Below are 10,497 nucleotides of genomic sequence, written 5' to 3' on the forward strand. Positions count from 1 at the left end.
TAGACCACATATTGATGAACAGATGCTTTTATGAAAGGACAATAATCCACAATAACTTTGATCCAACTATAAATATATTAGCCCACACTATACATGCATGATATGGACATTTTAGAAGGGACATAAGTATCCTTAAACACCTCCTTGAAGGCTAAAGCTAAGCAATGTGGAAAAAATTATGTTAACTTTAAAATTAAATGTCAAATTCAGTTTAATGTAAAATTCAAAAACAGATAATACAGAATAATAATAACAGAAGTTTGGTACCACTAACTAATCAGCCACTGGCCACAGCAGCGTGACCTTCAAGCCCGGCTGTTGTTATTTTCCATAGAGGTCAGCAGCTAAGAATGTGAAGCATGCAGAGCCTGAAACATGCCTTTCTCCCCCACCACTTTTTTGTAAATATTTTTTGCTGCTACTCCTACAGTATACAGTACCTCCATCTGTTTGTTTAAAATAGATGTACATTTTAAAACATACTCTAAAGTAACTCCATCATCCTATGTGTCTGTGTCTTGTGTTCTGCTGTGCCTATACCTTAATTTGAACTATCATAGGTTTTGTAGCCGACAGCGTTGTGAGCAAGATCACTAAATATGGTGCCATAATGATGTTAGTCATCATTTCCAAGAGCAGTAATCACTGGAGAGACCTGTGAAAAAAATAGGAGAGCTATTTTGATCCGTTTCCCTGCAGGATAGCCTTGGACAGCATGTAGGTTTTCAAGTAGCCTAACTCACAACAGATACTAACTGGAGTTTATGGTCAGCCATTCTGAGTAAACCTAACTTTGCGGAAATTTGCTTCTTTAAACTGTACATAATATTGTAAGATTGTGTCGCTGTCAGCTTGTTTTGGGTTCTTCTGTACACTAGTGGCTAAAAATGTATTACTGCCGCTTTAAGGTTGTTTATCAATGGTAGCCTTTTTATTTCAACTTCTTCTGTCATTCCTGAATGAATAATGCAGCCCAAATCATGACGGAAGGGTATTGCAGTTAAAGGACATTTTAATGCTATCCTGTTGCAATACAGAGTAAACGTCTCCACGAGACAGTTGCTCTAAGGGATCGAGGCCCGAGTTGGGCTGGGTCTAAATTATTTTCAAATAAATGGGTTCTGTGGTATTGCCATGGGTTCCAGGTCTGTGTCAATATTTATGATGGTATATCCAAGTGGACTTGCTAGTGGCTCTGGTCATGTGTTGAACATTACACATGATAATTTTTTACGTATGTTAAGCACAGGGGGGAAAAATTGTTTTTTGAGGCAAGACGGAGAGTTGGAACTGTGAAATTTCTGGGAAAATAAAATGTGCTGCTACTCTTTTTGACGTGGCTGCTCAATGAGTTGTAGCGCATCATGCAGCTGCCAGTGTTGTTGTTCTCTGTTTAATTCAGTCTGTTCAGGTGGCGCTCATTTTAGTTTGGATGTAATTATCCTCAGGTCAATCCTTTTCTGAAATGTAATCTATGCATATCAGATTCAGGTAGTTAACCATTCATCTATGTCTGACTGGGTCCCAAATTTTGTTATGTCTGTACTAGGGATGATAACGATTAATTGTATTAATTGATAACGCGTGAAATTGTATTAAATAAATATCTGAAATATAAACAGGTAGCTTCCTATTACATTCTATACTCTAAGAATGGTGTATTTTCAATGCCTGTTTCAATGAACCACAAACAGAGGACGTAGCCGCTCGTTGGCTCTACTATTGGGGGAGCAGTCCTAAACAAGATCAAGATCAACTTTATTGACCCTGAGGGAAATTTGTCTTGGGCATCAGTACCGTCCAAGGCTGCAGTAACAGTAACACATATTGAATTCACGATTGCACACATCATACAGTCCATACCATACATTTACGTTGCAATGCACAGGTATCAGTAATTGATCACTGAATTACTAAAAAACCTGAGTAATGGTGAAAGTTTTGGGCAGATTATTCATTAAGGAGAGCTCCGGAAGTAGGAATGAAGGACAGCTTATAGCGGTTACTTTTACATCTGCCGATATTATCGGCCGATATGAGCTAATTGCATTTATGCATATGACTATTAAAAAAGAAACATAGCGTAAGATCCTTCACTCAGTGTCATGGGTGTTGGATAGTTTGCCAACCCGAGGGCGTGCTGCAGCTCCCCTGTTAACTACACTGCCTGATAAACATGATTTATTTCAAACAGTGTGGCAGTTCTAGTGAATGGTCCACATTTGTCCCTCATTCATCATTTCTAAATATTCTCTACAATCACGTACAGTGGCTAATTTAGCAATGCTACCCGTTGCTAAATTATCCACAAAGCTAATGCCATGTTTGTCAGTGGAGGAGCACTAACTGTAATGAGCTGTTAAACTCATAGTTTCTGGTGTATTCTAAATATATCTGCGAGCCGCCTGTCTGCAGTTATAGTTGGCGTGTCTGAATTGATTAAACCAGAGCGAACATGTACATAAACGTGAGTTGAACAAGAATCTAACACTGCTTCCTGCAGCTCATCTTTTTGTAACGTTGTAGATGTGAAACGTTGTAGTCAGACCTGTAATGGCTCTGGTTGTAGCTGTAACATTAGTTAAATGATATCTCAAAGTTGCAAGTCCTCGTTGTAGAAAGTCATGTAGTATTAGATGCATTCAACAGCAACTCACTGTATCATAGAAGGCATGATTTATACAGATGCTGATTAAGAAAGGCTTTCTCGTTGCTTTGGTTAGCTTGGTTATATGCAATATGTTGCAGTGGAAACAAAGTTTTGATTGAGGAAATAAGGCATTTGGTATTGTTTGGTACAAGCAAATGGTTGTCTCTAACAAACAAAATCCATGCGCCCATATTTAACTATTAGCTGCCAATGTTTAATGTTGCTGCCCTTAAACAAGAAGCCACACTACTTGGAAAGTTAGCACGCTAGCTATTAACACATAACTCTATTGCATTCATCATGCACAGCACAATCCACCATGTGCTTTGGGCTTCTGTTCATGCTGCAACGTTCACACATATACACACAAAGAATTTTGTGAGAGAACAGCAGCTCCGACCACAAACAATAAAAACAGCATAAAGCAACAAGTTTACAGAATACAAATACATTCAATGACTACTGTAAAAAAAATTGCCAGAATCAAATTAAATATGGTACTTTTTGTTACAAATACTGAGTGAACGTTTTTACCAAGCGTCAACCTCAGGGACAGAAAAATTAGGCCAAAGTGCCAAAAACTGCAGTTCATTGAATGGCCACTTGAGGCTGGCCCAAAAACCGAGTCCCCATAAATCCCCATTAAAATACCCACCTTTACAGCAGAAATCATGTCTTACTTACTTACCCATCAAATTATATTAAGGTTAAAATTATGCATAATTGAGGGTGTGGCCGCTTTGACTGACAGGTGGGTGCCTCTCAGGTGGCTAGCCACTAGGTGGTCCAGCAACCATTCTACATTCGGCCCACCTCAGCTCCACCACTTTGTCCATTCTTGGATTAGGACTGCCAAGATGGTGACAGCTGGAGCCGCCCACGTTGAGCTTGACAACGATTCTTTAGAAACCTATGGGTTACGTCACAGACACGGCGTCCACATTTTATACAATGTATGATTTCAACACAATAATGCTATTACAATTGGAGTAAGGGTACTGCAGATTATTGGTTTACAAGTAGGCTGCTGTTATTTTAACCAGCAGTAAATCCTGTCATCTCTGGAGTGAAGACATCACACTGTCTGGTTGCTTCCTGTGTGTATGTGTGTGTGTGTATGTGTGTGTATGTGCATTTGTGAGCGTGTGTATATTTCTGGACTTGTGAGATGTCTGAAAAAATGAACAAGACAAAACAAGACATACCCTGAGAGAACCAGGGCAGCTGAGTCTAATCCAAAAATGAAACAGCCAACACATCATAAAATTCAACAAACACAACACACGCCCCCACACGCATGTGCACACACACACACACAAACACAAAGAGATCAATAACAGCTCATGTAAAGAAAAACTGTGTAAGTGCTAGAGTATTGTACAGTTTACTGAAGGGTATAACAACAATTGTACAAGGAGTTAAAAACTTTTATATTGATCCAGGTTGAAACCAAACAAACTAGGGTAACTTCAGCTGTTTGTGAGTAACTTACCCTTTTCAACACAAGTCTGCTTGTTGTCACTCCTTCATTCCAGCTAGGCAAGTTTGTTCCTCGGATTTCTTTCGTCTCAAGATGGAGGCAGAAACTCTCCAAACACAATTCCTTTGCTCTGAGTTTTTGTTATTTTGAGTCTACCAGGTCCAGTTCTGCTTCTCTCCTGCTGATTGCTGCACGAGCTGCTAACATGACAGCATTGATAAACAACCATTTGGAATGAGAGAGACCAGTGAGTGCTGAGACACACAGGTGCATGCTGACTACCAGCGAATACAAACAGAGGGAGGCATAGACAGCTCAGAGAAACACAGTATGAAACGGCTCCTTTGCCCGTGGTTCCCCTTATGTGGGACTCCAACCTTACTCCACCTCCCTCCCTCCTTCCTGCACCTCCCCTCCCTCCCTCCCTTCCTCCTACCCTCCCAAACAGCTCCAAGACAGAACAGAAAAGGACCCAGAAGTAGCTGTTTCTTGAGCTTTTTCCTGTGAATTTTTGCTTGCAAAATTCACACAAACAAGAACTTCTTGAATCAATGATCAATAAATCACTGATGTTTTACAGTTTTTTTTTTCATTACACAAAACCCAATTTTAAAAAGCCAACACAAAAATACACTGAAATACATATCAAAGCCATATCTCTTGTATGCAATTCCTTGATTAACAGTAGCTGTATTATAACAAATGCATTACTTTAACAGACCCTCATTAAGAATTTATAAAATGGCATACTGGCTAGTAGTAGTGAATCCAGCAAAGCAGGCAAGAATGCTTATAATGATGGTGTTGAAATTTCACTTTTATAAAAACAGGCAAGGGGCAGGACCCATGGAGACTTTCTGAAACATCGCTAAATGCCCCCCTTGGGCAAAAGTTGGCCTTAACCAGCTCCTGCTAGCACTCACTTGTGTCACTTGTGTTTACAGGGGTCAAAGCAGAACTGTAATGTTTTCCCAATATCAAAAAAGTCAATCATGTATTTGTTAATACTTCTATAGATGAATATTTTTAAACAAGTTCATCCAGAGTCAAATAAATACGCACTTGACAGTTTTATTTGACTTCCTTTTTTGAGGCAAACTCTACTAAAGAATGTATCTCTGTCTATGTGCCAGACTAGCTGGTAATTCCCCCTGTTCTTGTACTCTGAAGCTAGTTCAGCCCATCTTGAGAATATTTAGTGGCCTCACTAACTCCTGACAGCTGTGTCAAACCCTATCAGTTATCAGGATGACTAGCTCTGTTGTTCAAAAAAAACCTCCTTCAATTTGAAATTAATAGAGCCATCTCTACATATACTTATATTTGACTGCTACTAAGTAGACCTGTACCTCTTCTCATGAATAAGAACTATCACTTAATTCAGCCAATATAGCCTAATCCTACACTTTCTTACGCTTGTCAGTTGACTATTTGACAATTTGCTGTGCTGCCTCACTTCAGTGACAAGCTAACAGGACTTTGTGAGCCTGTCCTCCACAGAAAAATGTCCATAGAGGTCGTTTTAGCTACACAAAATAACGATCATCTTTACAGTTACGTATCATAAATAGCCATAAAGTTGTACTAAGGTGGTGGTGGGTTGGGTGGAAGGATAGTAGCTAAGTAGCTGCTTCCTTCACAGGGGTGCGTGCCTAAACCTAAGTCAGTGACTGTTGACCGGTAACCCAACAGCTGCAGAGCAGCCTCCTTTGTGTCGCTATTGTCTCTCCGTGCTTATGTCATGGACAAACGCTACCGGTAGAGGCGCAACTGTACGCTCATGAGTCGTATTTGGAGGATGTTTAAACGCCACCGGTAGGGGCGCTCATATGAGTCGTATTTGGAGGTTGGTTAAATCGACCTATGTTGTCGTTTAGGTTGGAGGACTTGTTGTACTTGTCATGTTATGTTAGTGTAACATCGTGTCTACACAGGAGGTGTAGCATTAGCAGCACGTTAGCAGAGCAGCATGTTCAGTGCTCTGTCTATGGCTGGTTCAATACCGTACTATTCATATTCGTTTGATGTCAAATTGAGTATTTAGTGCGTTCCAACTGCTTAGCAAGTGGATTTTGTGTATGCAAGAAATGCCCAGATGTAGAATAGATCAGCAAAATTTTCTGAATATGCGGTGTGAGCTTACTGGACATGCTCAACCGCCCTAAAATGCATTGTGTCTCTTACGACTGTCCAGTGGAGGACTGCGAGGCAGACGGTTCTAGGACAACACTGTAGTTTTTAGTACAATTTTTATAAGCTATTTCATCTCTAAATTCACTTCTGAGAATTTCTGAAGCATGAAATCAATTGTGCAGATTTCAAATATTCAAGAATGTGCTCCAACATTATCAGAGTTGAGAAGCTCCACAAGCGCCTGCGGGGGTAGCCAGCAAGCCAGCTGGCCAGTCCTGCTCACAGACCCCACTGGCTCCACAGTCACACAGACCTCTGCAGCCTACTGTATCATATTTATTCTGTTTAGTTAAGAGCTGCTTCAGGTAAACTTTACAAGATAACATACATAGCCAGAGACAATCACTAAGATAGCACAGCCTTCCATCCTCCTCCTGGCTCTTTTAACTTGCATTATCTGCTAACATTGCCTGGTCCATATTTTAATGTAATTATTTAATAGTGATGCACTGAATGTTAGGCCACCAAAATTGGCCGGAGAACAACAAGCACTTTCAGTGTTCAGCCTAATACGTCAAAAGACCGAATAAATTTTACCAAACAATTACGTTCACATGTCGGCAGTGTCGAAGCATTTTAAAGTGTCCAAGAAAGACGCAAAATTTGCTGTTTGCAGACACCATTCTGCTGAATTGTCTCCTTGCACATCCACACCATCTGTGGCTGACCTCTTAGAAAAGGCAACAGTCTGACCCACTTGAATGTTTTTGTCACTCGCCGCACCAAAATTTGGAGTGCACACGTATTCAAGCCTTTATGGTAAATCCACTGAAACGGCCCAGTGCGAGCTGACGGGCAAGTTAGCGACTTTATCCTGTCAGTTTCTCTCTTTACAAAGACAAGTGTTGCAGTATGAGAGTCTGACCTGAAGAGAGGCTATAAAGTCTTCATGTTACGTGATACAAGAACCACATACAACATTATTTATCAAATTGACTTGACTTGATGAACTTAGCGCAAGGATACACATGTGACAAAATAAGGTGTCTATGATGGAAATAAGATTAAGTGGATTATATTCACAAAAAACTAAAACATATTACACGTGTACATTAAAAGTAAATGAACACACACATAAACACATGTAATTTACTTTACCGGACCCACCCACCATAGTCTCTCCAAATTCTGTGGGAAATAATAATAATAATAATAATCTTTATTTGTAGAGCACTTTTCAAAAACAAGTTACAAAGTGCTTTAACAAGTGTAAAGACAATAATACCCAAGAGACAATAATACAAAAACAATACAAGATAAAAGCATGAAAACATTGAAAAGACTAAAATACACGTTTAAGATAAATATAAAATTAGTAAAATAGAATAAAATAAAAGGGATAAAAAAACACTGAGAACACTGAGGGAAACACTGAGTAAAAAGCACATTTTGACTTTTTACTCTCCTGTCTCCTTATGACGCACCTGTCTCTCGTTATGGAGGTGTTAGAAGTTATTTACTATTCTGACTATTTAATTTTGCAATTGTAAATGTGAATGTACTTGTTCAGTGTTCGGGAATTGTTTTCATTATATTTGGTTTCAGCTTCGGCCAAGAATTATCATTTCGGTGCATCCCTATTATTTCACCTTTATTCTTCATTCTTTGTGAACCACAAACAATAGCATTTACCATTTTCTTTAAATTGCGTTAACATAAAACTGGAAAATATTACACTCAGTGGAAGAGCTAATGTTGATTTACATATGTGATAAAGAATTGTTATTCAGTGGTAGCGCGGACCGATAATGTTGTGATTGATACAGTCATGTGATGCAGAGATGACTTATTGCTATGAGTATACTTCAGTGTGAACAGTCAGCTGGTAATGGCATACTTAATCGTTCATTTAGTAGGCAGTATGCAGTACATGTATCACAGTTTGTGATTTCGAACACAGCCTGTGTCTACACAGGATGAGGTCAGATACAGTCCCAAGTGTAGGTCACCTGTGTTTTGGCTGGTTGAGTAATGAGTTAACCTCATGAACAACCTCTAGTCCACAACTATGGTGTGGTAAAACACTGATGAATGTTATTTTATTAATAACTTCCAAAGAAGCTACAAATAAGGTCATACATTGATTAATTAATCAACAAAAATGTGTAGATGAACAATAACCCTATATATCATAATATACATCATATTTACACCTTCTCTAATTAATATGTTTATGTTAACTACAGATCAAATTATTATTACACTATGTGTACTGTAAAGCTGTTGCTTGTATTGATGAACCCACACAGAATTATCATCTCTGCAGTTCCCTTCAGCTCTACGAAGGGATATTTCAGATCACTGTTTTTGTTTTTTTACGTCCTGCAACTCCACTGTTTTGATTCACTGTAACTACTCTCATCAACCTTGTTTGTTTCCAGACGAAGCGGGCAGCAGTTTTAATTCAAAAAGCTCTGATAAAAACACTTGTACTCTACCTGCCCAACACCAAACAGCAGACAGACAAAGTAAGGCTGCCTTCACTGGCTAGTGAACATAGTGGAGCATCGGGCAACTAAAGAGCCAGATATTTCCCACAGTGGATGGTGGAGACCAAAAAAAAGCTAAAAGGAGAGTGAATGTTGGACTTAAGTTTGTCAGCTGGTCAGAAACACAACTCTAAATGAATGCTAATGTTGTTTTATGTCAGTTGGATGTGTAAATAGGTAACTGTTTGCAACTACAATCAACCTATGAACTTTATAAAGGTGATAATATGTCACTGTTGTGAAAAAATCTGTTAATGCAGACTTAAGTAAAAAATACCAAACATTTGCTCTCATCCTGTTCCATGCTACAACACAGCTGAGATACATTGGTTATTATCTATCATACTGTACAGCAGTAGCACAGCTGAGAGGGCCATGTTCCTGTACCAGTTTCTCTACTGAATCAAATCTATAACTGAGAAGGTAACAAACCAGATTTAGAATATCTGTATCTGGTATGATAAAAATCCTACCTGTGGGGCAACAACATATTCCCAAGTAGTAATACCAGTTCTAAATACAGCTCTTGGATAATCTCTGACTCAAAGCTCAAATCACAGTACATAGGAGGTTTCAGAGATAATTTAATTACTGGAAGGCTCAGATGATAGAAAATACAAAGTGGCAAAGTGCCTGTATAATTCAAATTTAAATGGAGGTGCATTTACATTTTAGTGTGAATAAAAGGAACACTGTTAACAGTAAGAGAGATGGAATATGATGAAAGAAGCATTAGTAAATTAACATTTTCAGAGCAAAAATTTAAAAGCTTTTTGATAAAGTATTTTATGAATACATTCTTAAATAATTATTTATTTAGCCAGAATATTGAAACAGAAATTACAATTGAATTAATCAGTTAATAAATTGAGATTGGAAATTTATTAAGTTATTGATTATCACTTCTTTATGTAAGGGATCCCGCTTATACCATGGCCACTTGCCAATAAAATGCAATGGGCTATATCAAATAAAAAATAGAAGCTGTTCATTAACTTATAGTACTTTAAATACATGACAAAAAATATTTGCAAATCACTAACACTGCTACTCCTTTTTTTCAAATTTCCTAACTTTCATGAATAACAATGGAAACTGAGTCAAGAACCAATCTCAATCAAAGTGTTCACCAATGTAGACGTCACTGAACACCTACCTACCTGCTTCCTGCAAGGATGTTGGTGTTCGCTAACTTATTGTACTTATTTTATGAGGAATGCATGTAAATGTTTCAGATATCTTTTGGTATCAGCTGTTTGAGTGGGATTAGTCTGCAGTAATCTCTGTCATTTGTCTCTCAATAGAATAATCCAAACTAGTTTATTATTATCTTTAATTAAAAATGAATTATTATATGAATTATTAATATGAATTAGATCATTTTTCTGATGCTTTTATCTTTACAAATGCTTTGCAGTTTCCTCAGAGTAGTCTCAAACATCACTCCTTACCAGGTTGGATGAAGAAGAAAATCTTTTCACAGGGTGTTAAATATCATATCGACACTCTTTATAACGTTATATCCAATCGCTAATGGCCTCATCAGATAAAACAAAGAACCTCTGGAAGTTAGTGCACACAATCCACAAGTTTAGAAATTGCTGGCCCTTACAGTTCAAATGTGCCTGTTTGTAGATTAATAATAAAAGACTGCTAACGGATATTGGTCATCAAATAGCACCATC

At 38.2% G+C, this 10,497-nt stretch overlaps 1 long non-coding RNA gene across 2 annotated transcripts in view; it reads right to left on the minus strand.

The window, feature by feature from the left end:
- LOC123963300 overlaps positions 1–4,462 on the minus strand; it is a 78,206-nt gene extending 73,744 nt beyond the window's left edge. For both annotated transcript variants that reach the window (XR_006823150.1, XR_006823151.1), the window contains exon 1: positions 4,143–4,462. This is a non-coding gene — a long non-coding RNA (uncharacterized LOC123963300). The remainder of the gene's footprint in view (positions 1–4,142) is intronic.
- Positions 4,463–10,497: the final 6,035 nt, after the last annotated feature.

The sequence above is a fragment of the Micropterus dolomieu genome, linkage group LG23 (assembly GCF_021292245.1).
Source record: "Micropterus dolomieu isolate WLL.071019.BEF.003 ecotype Adirondacks linkage group LG23, ASM2129224v1, whole genome shotgun sequence".
Classification (NCBI taxonomy): domain Eukaryota; kingdom Metazoa; phylum Chordata; class Actinopteri; order Centrarchiformes; family Centrarchidae; genus Micropterus; species Micropterus dolomieu.